The sequence below is a fragment of the Aegilops tauschii genome, chromosome 4 (genome assembly GCF_002575655.3).
Source record: "Aegilops tauschii subsp. strangulata cultivar AL8/78 chromosome 4, Aet v6.0, whole genome shotgun sequence".
NCBI lineage: Eukaryota > Viridiplantae > Streptophyta > Magnoliopsida > Poales > Poaceae > Aegilops > Aegilops tauschii.
Window position 1 is genome coordinate 527,937,093 of NC_053038.3, and position 14,222 is coordinate 527,951,314.

The following is a 14,222-nucleotide window of genomic DNA, read 5'->3' on the forward strand; positions in this document are numbered from 1 at the left end:
TTTAGTATGTTGCTATTGCTTTCTTCATGACTTATACATGTTCCTATGACTATGAGATTATACAACCCCCGTTTACCGGAGGAACACTTTGTGTGCTACCAAACGTCACAACGTAAATGGGTGATTATAAAGGTGCTCTACAGGTGTCTCCAAAGGTACTTGTTGGGTTGGCGTATTTCGAGATTAGGATTTGTCACTCCGATTGTCGGAGAGGTATCTCTGGGCCCACTCGGTAATGCACATCACTATAAGCCTTGCAAGCATTGTGACTAATAAGTTAGTTGCGGGATGATGTATTACGGAACGAGTAAAGAGACTTGCTGGTAACGAGATTGAACTAGGTATCGAGATACCGACGATCGAATCTCGGGCAAGTAACATACCGATGACAAAGGGAACAACGTATGTTGTTATGCGGTTTGACCGATAAAGATCTTCGTAGAATATGTGGGAGCCAATATGAGCATCCAGGTTCCGCTATTGGTTATTGACCGGAGAGGTGTCTCGGTCATGTCTACATAGTTCTCGAACCCGTAGGGTCCGCACGCTTAACGTTACGATGACAGTTTTATTATGAGTTTATGTATGTTGATGTACCGAAGGAGCTCGGAGTCCCGGATGAGATCGGGGACATGACGAGGAGTCTCGAAATGGCCGAGACGTAAAGATCGATATATTGGATGACTATATTCGGACTTCGGAAAGGTTCCGAGTGATTCGGGTATTTTTCGAAGTACCGGAGAGTTACGGGAATTCGTATTGGGCCTTAATGGGCCATACGGGAAAGGAGAGAAAGGCCCCAAAGGGTGGCCGCACCCCTCCCCATGGGCTAGTCCGAATTGGACTAGGGAGGGGGGCGCCCCCTTCCTTCTTTCTCCTTCCCCCTTCCCTTCTCCTACTCCCACAAGGAAAGGAGGAGTCCTACTCCCGGTGGGAGTAGGACTCCCCCTTGGGCACGCCACCTCCCCTTGGCCGGCCCTCTCCTCATTGCTCCTTTATATATGGGGGCAAGGGGGCACCTCTCGACACACAATTGATATACGATATTTTAGCCGTGTGCGGTGCCCCCCTCCACCATATTACACCTCGATAATATCGTTGCGGAGCTTAGGCGAAGCCCTGCGTCAGTAGAACATCATCATCGTCACCACGCCGTCGTGCTGACGAAACTCTCCCTCAACACTCGGCTGGATCGGAGTTCGAGGGACGTCATCGAGCTGAACGTGTGCAGAACTCGGAGGTGCCGTGCGTTCGGTACTTGATCGGTCGGATCGTGAAGACGTACGACTACATCAACCGCGTTGTGATAACGCTTCCGCTTTCGGTCTACGAGGGTACGTGGACAACACTCTCCCCTCTTGTTGCTATGCATCACCATGATCTTGCGTGTTCGTAGGAATTTTTTTTGAAATTACTACGTTCCCCAACAGAAGCAACGTCTACTTCTTTGGAGCCAAAGAAGAAGAATGAAGAATGCAAGATCAAGAATCCGCAGATCAACAACGAATGCATGAAGAAGATATTGCTTCAACTAATCGGAGCAGTTATGGAAGTTGGATATCTTCTAAAATGCATAATTGTGGTTCTTGTTTTCTTTGGTCTTACTGTTCTAGTAAAGATTTGGTGAATTACTATGTATCCAATGCCGTTGAAGGAAATAAAAAAAAGCAAAGAAATGCATTTTCATGTGTGAAATTTAAGTGCAAAATTCGGATTTGCGGGCCGGCGGGGGCAGTGCCCGAGCAGACCCGCAAAGCCGACCCGTAAAAAAGCCTATTTCGTGAATATCCTTTTTTACGGGTCCGATTTGCGAGGTCTGACTCTGCCGCCGCCCGTGCCGGCCCGCAAAGCTGTTTTTTCATGGACTGTACATGTGTTTTGCGGATCGGCGTTATATGGGGTCTGTTAGAGATGTTCTAAGTTGAGGTAGCATGCAACCACCAGCTGCTCCCTTGCTTGTTGGACAGCCAGCCAGCCAGCCTGTATACATACGTCATGTGTGAATGAGTCAGACGGACGGCGCGGCGTCGGCAACACTCAGTCAAGAGACCATGATCCATAATTTATATATGTACTATATGAACGGATCAACGTACTCCAGATGAGCCGTCGGATCGGACAGCAATTAATAGCTACTCAACTTAACTAGTGTTTTTTTTTCTTTACCCTGCCGCTGCCGCTGCCATGCATGCATCCATCGAGTATTTGAGTTTGTGTGTCCAAACCAAACACCCACCAAAAACTAATCAAACAATCAATCAATCCATCCTGGAGAGCATTATTTAGTCCATGCTTACGAATTTTCATTGTTTGGACCAGTATTGTCGTCCATCGTGTATGCCCATGCTTTGACCTATCACCTATGTAGCCAGCTATACATCGAGGTCAAGTGCATGCCTTAGATTGAATCAGATTTGGCATGCCCACATGCATGCATGCATGCATTGACCTGTCTGTCAGGATAGATAGACAGAGGGGGAATTAATTTCCTACTCTGGCACCACACCCATACTACTCCCTCTGTTTCTAAATATAAGTCTTTTTAAAGATTTCAATAAGAAACTACACACGGAGCAAAATGAGTGAATCTACAGTCTAAAATATGTCTACATACATCCGTATGTTGTTGTCTATTTGAAATGTCTAAAAAGACTTATATTTAGGAACGGAGGGAGTACTTGTCAACAGAATAGTATAAGGAAATTATAAGGAAGAAAACGGTCGTCGAGTTGGTCAGTACATCTCCAAATGGAACATACATATTCGTCTCACGACTTGGTCCTTCATTCATTCCTTCGTTGGTCGATCCAGCTGGTTAAGCAACGGATCCAAGAGGCAATCCTACAAGGATAGTCGGTCTCTTCTTCTGAGTTTATTAGGGAGATTAAGAATACACACACCGCTGATAGTTAACGAATTACTCTCGCGGCATTAGTTTACTCAAGTGCTTCGCACTCGCAAAAGCCCAAACGACGCTTCCTCCTTACTAGCGTGAACTACCACCACCCCCACCACCACCGGCCCACCTTGTCTTTCTAAAGACATGCGCGTTTCTTTCTTTCCATATCTCCCATCCAACAAGGTGGGAGAGAAGCATTCTTTTGTTGCGCATGGTTGATGACCCCTTCCCACCAAGTCTTGACTGTGTGGAAACTATACTAGTACGCCCCGCCGACATGAAGGTTCAGCCAGGAGAACACCTCCTTCCAAATTCGACTTGTGAACCGACACTTGAAAAGAAGATGAGCCGCTGATTCCTGCACTTGTTTGCAAAGAGGGGACCCACTTATCATTGCAGAGAAGCCCACCAATGATTATAAAGATACTAGACGTGTCCACATTGAGGATACTCATGATAATTTATTAGTGACATGTTTCACTAGCTAAACTACAATGAGTCTATTGTTTTGAGATGTTCAATATCCAACCATTACGTGGGCAATAGGGTCCATAACACAGCCCAAAATTTCGTTATTAATGAAACAACATCTTTATAACCCCAATTTTGTTTCATACTAAAATAAGATGTAACCCTTTGAAAGAGAAGGCTGGAATTACATACCTTGTCGGCGTCGAAGGACGAGTTGCGGAATGTGCATCTCGTTCCCCATATGGTGACCACGATTACTCATTCATCAGGAGGATTGAGGAGGGTTGGATGGGACAAGGGTGAGAGAGGAGGCCAATGGATCTTGTTACCATCATTGCAGAGGATGCAAAGGCTGGAGGCGGCATACATGGGGAGAAACCGGCGACCCAGTTGTTGACGGCAAGGCCATGCCCTTTCTGTCGATTTGAAGTGGCAATAGTTTTGAAATGGTCGGGGGGGGGGGGGGGCTCCCCACCTGAATATATTACAAAGGTTTGGAGTCACAAAAAAACAGCGATCACTCCGAGCGCGAGGAGATGAAGTCACGCCACTGACCGGCGTGCTCCATATGTTGTTGGCGTTTGAGCCTAAGCGCCCATAAAGTTGGATCATTTACAATGTTGCACAACATTTCAGCTGTGGTTACATCTAGCTCATGGAAGACCTTTTTTGTTGCGAGCATCCCAAATCTTCCACTGGATTAGATGGTGTGTGTGTTGGTGCGTGGTCGGGGCAAATTATCAAGTTTGTGAGTGTAGCGACTGTGGTTGCCAGGAATGTGGCTTTGGGTTGATGCATGTACTTGTTTTGTTGGGTTCTGTTGAATAATTTAATAAAACTGGATGTATGTATCGCTTGACGCATAGGCTAGGGGTTATCCTCCCTTTTGGAAAATAAAAATCCCAAATCATCCAGAGAACAATGAGAGGATGAAAATGTTGATGGACGATGGCATGGACGAGTGATGGCAGTTAGTTATTTTTAGTCGTTTGGATTCCACCTTAGTGTGGTTGTTAAAAACATGTTTGAGAAGAATCATAACTCTATTTTAGCCTATGCCCCATTAAGATTCATGTATGGGCTCGTGTTTGAGAAGAATTGGATGTGCCTTTCCAAGTATGCTTGCAACTTATGAACTTGTAGATCTTGGCTTAGCGGCACTGCTGATAAATTCAAAAAACATGTTATTACAGTCTTCATGAAGTAACTCAATATAATATGGAAGCAAAGTCTAGTAGATTTTCCAGCCTGATTACTCTTGTGGATGACAAAGTAATTGTGCGCCACAACTTGTGAGTTTTGACTAAAGCGTTGGATGACAAATACCTTGGACTCCGAGTGCTAGTAGGCACAGATAGGAGTGACAATATCTTATACCCCCTACGTCCCATATAATATAAAAGTGTTTTTGACACTAAACCAATTGGTGAATGGATTGAAAGAGAAACTATTGTCCATAGGAGGTAAATAAACTTTGATCAGTTACTCAAGCCATTCTGGTGTTTGCGATGTCAATGTCCACACTCATCTCATTTTGCCTTGTAATAGAAAATCAAATTTCGGTAATTCCGAGCAGAAGAAAAAACACTTTGAGTACTACTATTCTCATCCAGAAGATACAAAGCATGTCTTATTTCTCTGCCACAAAGCAAGAGAGGTTTGGAGAAGGCTGGGTTTGAACGAAATCATTATGAGAGCCTGTGAAATTGATCGAGTGGGTGAGGCGGTTCTGGAGTTCTTACTTCTTATGCCAGAACAGGACTTGACCTCAGTGGCAACTAGGAATGTTCGAGAGATGATTGCCATTACTACCTGGTACCTCTGGCGGGAAAGACGTAAATTGGTCCATGAGGAAATAATCCAAAGTGTCTCTCAAATATCATTGGGGATCCATGCAATTACAACAAATTTTGTTACTGTGTGCTCTCCAAAAGCGACGATAAAAAAGGGGGGGGGGGGTTAACCAGACCTCCGCTGGGTTTTGTAAAACTTAATGTTGATGCTTCGTTTAATCATGATGAGCTTAGAGGCACTGTCAGGGCGGTACTTAGGGATGATAGAGGTAAACTCATTGCAGGGGGGAATGGAAAAATAGACTGGCGCGCAGATATCCTGGCAGCTGAAGCTTTGGCACTCCGATATGGGTTGTCCCTGGCGCAAAGAATAGGGTGCAACCGTGTAGTTATCAATTATGACAATCTAGAGGTCATCGAGACAATGAACAATGGAGGAGGTCATGCGAGTGCAGTGGCGGCGATTTTCGATGATTGTTATCATCTCGCTTGTGTTTTTTCTATTTCTAGGTTTGAACATTGTAATAGAGAAGCAAATAAGGTAGCTCACGAACTAGCTAGGTTAGTAAGATTTTCGGCGACTTATGATTGGTTTGAGGAACCGCTGAATGAAATTGTAAATTTCCTCACAGACGATGTATCTATTTTATCTAATGAATAAAGGGGGTGGTGTTTTGTTTCAAAAAAAATAGAGACCTCCTCCTATCCTGTGAAGAAGCGGAGAATGTCGTACCTCTCTCGAGGCGACGGTTTCGTGTTAATATAGGCAGGGGCGTATCCCTAATAAGCATACAAGTCCGTTGAGATTACATCTTGGGGATCAAGGAAGGAAGAGATAAGATAATGATGAAAAGATTACAACCATATACTCTAACAACCTAGACTGACTTGACTCAACAGAACCGGTGCGTGGTGCGCCCCTTGGAACCTGACCATCATGTTGTTTAACACCCTCCCATGATCACAACTTGGACAAGTTGAGATTATGTTTAAATTCTTCAAAGCTTCTAGTAGACAAGGCCTTAGTGAAGCCATCTGCAACTTGATCTTGAGATCGAATGAACCGAATGTCCAGCTTCTTTTCTGCAACTCTTTCTCTGACAAAATGAAAGTCTATTTTGATACGTTTTGTCCTTGCATGAAATATTGGGTTAGCAGAAAGATAGGTGGCGCCAAGATTCTCACACCATAAGCATGGGGCTTGTTTACAGTATATCCCAAGCTCTTTCAGCAATGACTGAACCCAGATAATTTCTGCAGTAGCATTTGCTAGTGCTTTGTATTCTGCTTCTATGCTGGATCTAGACACAGTAGCTTGTTTCTTAGCACACCACGAGATCAAATTTGGACCAAAGAACACTGCAAAACCACCTGTTGAGCGTTTGCCATCAAGACAACCTGCCCAATCAGAATCAGAAAAAGCACTGACAAGTGTTGATGGTGACTTGGTGAAGGTGAGTCCAACACTGAAAGTGTTCTTGATATATCTAAGTATGCGTTTTGCAGCCGTCAAATGTACTGTAGTGGGTGCATGAAGAAACTGACATACTTTGTTCACAGCAAAGGAAATACCAGGCCTAGTCAGAGTTAAATATTGCAGTGCACCAACCATACTTCTATACCTGGTGCTGTCCTTTTTCTGAGCTGGACAAAGGTGTTGGAGCTGGCTTACAACCTTGCAACCCTGCTCTTGTTACAAGATCAGTTGCATACTTCTCTTGAGATAAATGAAGCTCATCTCCATTCCTCTTTACCTCAATGCCAAGAAAGTAGTGCAAGTCTCCTAGATCCTTAAGAGCAAACTCGGAGTTCAAATCCTTGAGCAATGCTGAAATGGCTTCATCAAATGAGCTTGTGACAATAATATCATCAACATATATAAGTACAAATATAGAGATATTTGACTTATTGAAAATAAACAATGAGGTGTCAGACTTAGAGGGAGCAAACCCAAGTTCTTGAAGCTTTGAACTGAACCGAGAATACCATGCTCTAGGAGCTTGCTTTAGTCCATACAAGGCCTTGTCAAGCTTGCATATGTGAAGGGTTTTTTGTCTGTTTTCAAACCCATGAGGTTGTTTCATGAACACTTCCTCTTCCAGAACGCCATGAAGGAACACATTCTGTACATCTAGCTGGCGTAGACTCCATCCTCTGGATACGGCAATAGAAAAAACAGACGAATAGTAGCAGCCTTTACAACAGGACTAAACGTATCCTCATAGTCCAACATTGGATGACAATAATATAACAACACACTATTTGACAGTACTAAGCATGGTGAGACTTTAGTACATATAAGAATGATGATGTATGAGGTACCTTTTGTCTATAAAAAATGATAGTGTATGGGCCATACTTCCCTGACTCACCACCAAGAGCATACTTGAGTTGGGTTAGAAACCAGGACCAGCTGGCAGTGTCTTCTTTGTCAACAGTTGCAAATGCAATGGGAAAGATGTTGTTATTACCATCTCTTCCAGTTGCAGCCAATATTTGCTGCCTAGTTGTCAACTTAACAAAGCAACCATCAACACCTAAATCAGAACATAACACATTAGTACCAGGACATCATAAAAGGTACAAACTACACAAAGTAACGCAAGTACCTATGAAGGGTCTGCAACCATTTAGGAAGCCCTCATTGCAAGCATTGATGCACATGAACAAGCCATGAAATCTAGGATTTATGCTAGGATGGGTCTTCAATTTCTTTGTTGTAACAATGCATCTACTTCCAGGATTGGTATCTAGCACAACTGGGAGGTAATCCCTTATCCTTGTGTATTGTGCCCTCTGATCTCCTTGTACAACATTCTTAGCTGCTTCCCTTGCCCTGTGGGCCATGTGAATGGACACTTCTATTCCATGTTTTTTCTTCAAATTGTCCATTATTGCCTGGACTGGTGTGTTTATGTCTGACCTCAATTGTTGCTCACACTCATGTGCCAACCACCTTGCAGTCACTTTGGTGCTCTCTCCTACAGCAGGACAATTGTGGTACAAGTTTAATTTCTTTATGCAAAATGTCCTCTCATGTGCAATTTGGGAAGCAGCAATGAAAAAAGATAGTCATCTGTATTGCAAACTACAATAACTCTATCTGAGCAGTTCTTATGAAATGAGTAGTTTCTGTTTTGTGAGATGTGAAATATAAGAAGTGCCCTCCTGAACTGCTGGACATCTAGGGGACAAAGTTTACTAACAAATTGTTCTTGTGGGTTTTCCCTCTTCTCATCATAACAAACCCTAATTTTATTCTTTTTGGCCCTGCTCTTCCTACCATTTGGTAGCTTAAATGGTGGAAGCTGAGCCCCATCATTCTCTTCCTGACTTAAGTCACCTGAGTTGCTCTCCTCATCAGATGAAGGTACCCAGTTTTGCTCTATGATTTTATCTAAGCTTGCATGAGATCTTGTTGTTGGCCCCTTCCCCCTCCTCTGACATCCTCCTGTGCTGCTGCTACCTCCTACACTACTACCTCCTACACTGCTTCCTCCTCTCCTGCCCTCATCTACTGGCTCCTCTTGTCCCGCCTCTTCCTCTCTTGCTTCATCCTCCCCCTCCTCCTCATCTGGTCCATAAAACTCTTCTACATCCGTGTCTCCTTCAAAGTGATATAGTGGATCTTCTCTATGCCTCTTCCTTGCCTCCAACCTAGCTAATATGTCCTCATCTGCTAGATCTTCATCCTCACTTTCACTGTCAGTGAATTCTTTAGCAAGCAGCTGTGGGAGTTTTCTTTTTGCTGCCTTGTACTTCTCTCTTTGTATCTTATTACTCCTGAACTTCTGAATCTCTTCATTTATCTTATGCTCCATCATCTGCTCAATGTTCTCTTGCTCTTGGTTTGTCTCCATGAAATACTCATGCCTCTCATTACCATAGTCCAATGCAAACTCAGGTTCACTTGGTCCCTTTAGCTTCAACAAACAAGAGCTCTCCTGTGTGTTCATGACTTGGACTGGCTGTGGTTGGGGCTTCACTGGACTGGGGAAAAGAACTCCTGAAGTGTCTACCTCATAAACAAGTGGTACACCTATTTCAGACAAAGAAACCTGCTCTTCATAAACATGACCAATGTTCAAATCAGCTTGTGTAGGTGCATGACTTCACATAACTGTAATGTTAACAACATTCTTTCATTTACTAGCTATGTCATCCAACATTTCTTCCACCTTGTCTTCATCCGTTAATTCTTCTATTCCTGACACCCCAATTCCTGGATCTCTAACATAATACATAAAATCCCTTGAACTATAGCCTTCTACCTCTATTAGGCCAATGAGATTCCAGAATGTTAAGTCTGACAAACAGATTGTTCTTTCCAATACCTGTTACACCACCATGGAACCCTAACCCTAGAACCCTAACACTAAAACCCTAACCCTAGAATGCCAATCGGGGAAAATAGAAAGAAGGAGGAGGATGACTTACTCCACACCGCCGAAGGAGGAGGCAAAATGGTGGCTGCCCGTCGGATTGGCCTTCACCGCCTGGGCGAACGCAGTAGCCGCCGCGTATTCCAACGACTTCGGCGGCGCGGGCGGTTGGGGAGGAGGCAGCGCGTTGGAAGCATTAGAGCTCCCGCAGAACTCCAGTGGATCTCCCTCACAGCCACCTGGAGCATCCCCACCGGCAGCAGCTCGGCTGTCGCAGTCGATGCCGCCAGGTTTCGCCATCGCCATGGATTAGATCTGGAGGAAGAGGTGGTGTGGTCGGGCGCGGTCGGTCGATCTGTCCGTCGCGAGCCGACCGCGTCGTTTACAGAAAACGACTCCGTTTGCCCGACCATTAGGCCACGTCGACAGATTTGGGCCCCACCTGTCGGAAACGCCCTCAACCACGCCAAATCACCTATTCAGTGCTATCTGCAAAATGTTTACTGAATCCGCGATGCATTTTGCAAAAAATTAGCGACCTGGTGGTTTTCCGCAAATGAAGCCCCAAATGTGATGGTTTTTTTGCAATTCTCCATTTCTTTCTTCAAATGATAGATAGATAGTCTGTGACATCAACTTGAACTAGTTGTGGTGCACGGGCAAGACACAATGCTAGAGAGCCCGCACGATCTTTTACTTTTGCTGCCGCTGTCTCATAAAAAATAATTGTCCGTCGATGTAGCAAAGCTCCTACCCTATCTCATGCACAGGAGACATATACCAACCGTACACACACAAAAAGATGACGCCAATGCCATGCAAAGCAATGCTGATTTGTTTTAATTGTATTACATTCAAACCAATTGATCAAACTGAAATCTTCTTTCACCATTGTGTTTCTCACGACGAGGTTCGAAACTAGATCCCACATGACGAAAAACATGTTTCTGGTATGAACTTGCTCTTTTAGCACATACCAATAAGTTGGTATTTGTTTTGAGTAAAATTAGTTTCCACATGCTTTTCTTGCATTTTTTTAATGTTTTCCATCATGACATTTTTAAAACTAGTTTCCACATGGACATGTTCCGGTGGATATATTTGCAAAGTAATTTACTTTGACAAAAAACAATTGTTTAGTATGAGCCAACTTTCCTCTAATAAACCAGTAAGTAGATCATTTGTTAGTATGTGCCAAATATACTCCCTCCACTCCAAATTTGAACTAGAACCATGACACTTATTTTGGATAGGAGGGAGTGATATATTTTAATACAAATTTGATGATTAATACAATAGAGACAAATGGGCAGCAGCAGAGGCATGACCTCCAAATCTTAAAGTTATATAGATATGTTTCGAACAATTGGTATCTAACTTCTCTATTCAAAGATGCCTTTACCGGTTTCACTCTGTTGACAAATTTGTGAATAATTTGGAACAAAATCGACACTTGAGGGGAAACTTTCAGACCTGTTAGTGGTATCATATCCACTTTTTAATACAAAGCATGTAACTTTGCTAGTTTCAGAAACGTACACAACAATGTAGCAGCGTAAAACGGTATTGCACATAATAATGATTCCTAATCTAGTGGTACCCATTGAAAAACATTTACTACACGGGTCCATTGAAAACTAAATTCAATATATGTTCACATGTTCCATCTTATTCTCGATGAAGTTAGAGCAAGAAGGTTTTCCGTGCCATTAATAGAACTTTGCTTATGTTATACCTGCAAATTGTTGTTGCTGCATCCAATAAAATGGTATTTTTACCTGCCTAGCTATATATGCACTATATGTTTGGCTTTTCTTATATTGTAAAACAATTGAAAATTCCCAACTTTGGTAACTGACCATCATATGAATAAGTTTGAACAGATTTAACTTCCATGTTTCATACCTTCGTATATGGTATGAAAATTCATATTATTCTATCTCTTTTAAAACGGAAATGATAACTGACGAACGGTCACCAGGAGGCTAACCCCTTCCTCGCCGTTGCACGTATCTTAGCACAGGGCCGATGCCACGAAGATCAGCTGGAGCCATTTGTTGTTTCCAGTTTCCTGGTGAACATTCTCTTTTTTTCTCCAAAAAATGCAGGACCAAAGTGCCTCCTGCGCAGGGGGTGGGGCGCTTACCACTCGACTGAAGTGCTATGTATCTTGGCGCAAGGCCGATGTCACCTAGAGCAGTTGGGTCCGTTTGCTGCTTTCGTTCCCTTTTTTTCTCCAAAAAGAATACAGGACCAAGGTGCATGAAGACCTCCTATGTCTATGTAGGGGGGAGGGGACTACTATATGTACTTGTACTAGTAGATGGTACGTGCTATGCACGTGATGTCTTGCGATCAAACAACAATCATCAAGGTTACACGATACAATTCTTGGTGGCTTGGTGCCCAGATGACTTTACACCATGGGTGCTTCACAAAACAGCCACAGAAGATCTTGAATACAACTTTTTCTCTCATCAGTAACAGAACGTGAGGGTGCAGGTGTATTGTGGGTTCAAGATAACTCCAGAAAGATCATGTCCACCTTATTTTGGCGCGCGACCGCACCAAGCGAATCCTAGAAACCACGGCCGTTGGATCAGTTGGGTTGGGTAAGAAATCAACGGCTAATACTTCAATATCACCGCGGGTGGTGAGTCAAAGTTCAAGAAAATTGTTTTAAATTTGATTTTTCATTTGGAAAAAAATCCTCCATTTTTGAAAGTACAAAAAATCCCTATTTTAGGGAGATTTTTTTTCTTCGAAACTTGCCATGTGCAACTTTTAATTATAGGTGGCATGGCAATTCTTTTTTATTTTAAACCACGTCATTTTTTGTCTCCGAAAACATGGAATTTTTTAGGTCTTTTTGTAATGCCCATGGCTGGGAAATTGTACTACCTCTCTCTCAGTTTACAGGGCGTCAATTTGACCAACCTAATACAAGTCATATATTACAAAAAATATATTAATATAAACTTCAGATGTTCTAGTTTCAAACGATATAATTTTTGTTTTATATAGTTTATATTAGGATGATAAAATTGTCAACCTAGATATACGCGTAGGACTTGTAAACTGAAACAGAGGTAGTATCACTTACCATGTTAATTTTGGAATTGTCTTTTTTTTTTTACTTTCTCACATGGAAATTTTATTATTAAGAGCATGGCATTTCAATAATTAATAACATATCATTTTTATTATGAAGAGGATGGCAGTTTTATTACTAAGAGCATGACATTTTATTATTAATAACATGATTTTTTTCATTAAGAGGATTGCAGTTTTATTATTAAGAGTGTGGCATTTTAATTATTAATAACATAATAGTCTTGTTATTTAAAGGAGATAGTTTTTATTTGAGAGTATGAAAATTTTATTATTTTAGGCATGATAATTTTTTTTATTTAGAAGATGCAAAAAAATATTTGCATGGATTTTTTCAACGGAATGACATGTTTTATGATTTTTGCACAGTGAACCAAATAAATAAGAAGTTTACAGCATGGCATTTTGCTTTGGTCCATTGCAAAAATAAAGAAAAAAATTCTCCAAAACATGACATTTTTCGCACAGTAAAACATCTCCATGTAAAAATTCATAAAAAATACATTATTTCACCCTAAAAAAAGAATAATAAGCCGGGCGGGCAGTCGGAGTGACCCCGCCACCCGCTCCGCGCCACACACTCAGCAATGAGCATGCATGGTGATGGTGCCATCGTCGGCCCGCCACCTTCGGCGCGCGCGACCCGACCTTCTCCGCCTAAAAATAGCCGGCGTCCCTTGCATATAAACACGACGGCGAGGCCCTTCCTAGCCACACCACCACCGCCATCTCCATCTCTCAAGCCAACGAGCATCCATCCATCCATCCATCCATCCAAAGCTTAACCCAACCAAGCCAAAGCCAAGCCAACAATAACAATGGCCCGCGCTGCAGTCTTCATCGTCGCCCTCCTCCTGGTCGCCGTCGCCGTGGCGCCATTCGCCGACGCCAAGGGCAAGAAGGCCAAGGCCGAGAAGAAGGCCGAAGCGCCGGCGCCCTCCGCCAGCGCGCCCGCCGACGCGCCCGCCGCCGACTCCCCGGCCTCCGAGCCCTCCGCTGCGGATGCACCGGAGCCCAGCAGCTCCAGCACCTCCGACTGATGACCCATCCGCCCGCCCTGCATGCCCGGACGCCGGACAGAGATGAATGATCCATCCGTCTGGTGATGATGAACCGGAGCTCTCCCTTTCTCTGTTTGTAATAATGCATGCGTGCTGATCCACGCCGCCCCATCCAAGATTTTCTTTTCTTTTTATGACATCCTTTATTTTCAAGGGAATAGTTCGTCTCTGTTTAATTTTGTTGAGATCAAATTTCCTCTTTCTTTTGCCAATGTCATGTACTGTACGTAGTTATACTTGCCTCTCAACATAAGGCTTGTTCGCATCTTCAATTCTAGCCTTGTACCGTGAAGCGATTGTGAACAATAAACAGAAAATTCCCCACTTCTTTACAATTTGTTTTCGATCCTCATCTCGGGTGTAACTCTAATTGCCTCGCCTCCTACACATGGTCTTCGTTCTTTTTTCGGCCAGGCTCTGAAACTGCTTCCATGCCAAATACAGATTCCTTCCATATGGTTAGAATTTGTTGCTAATCAAGATTCCTTCCATCGGGTTAGAATTT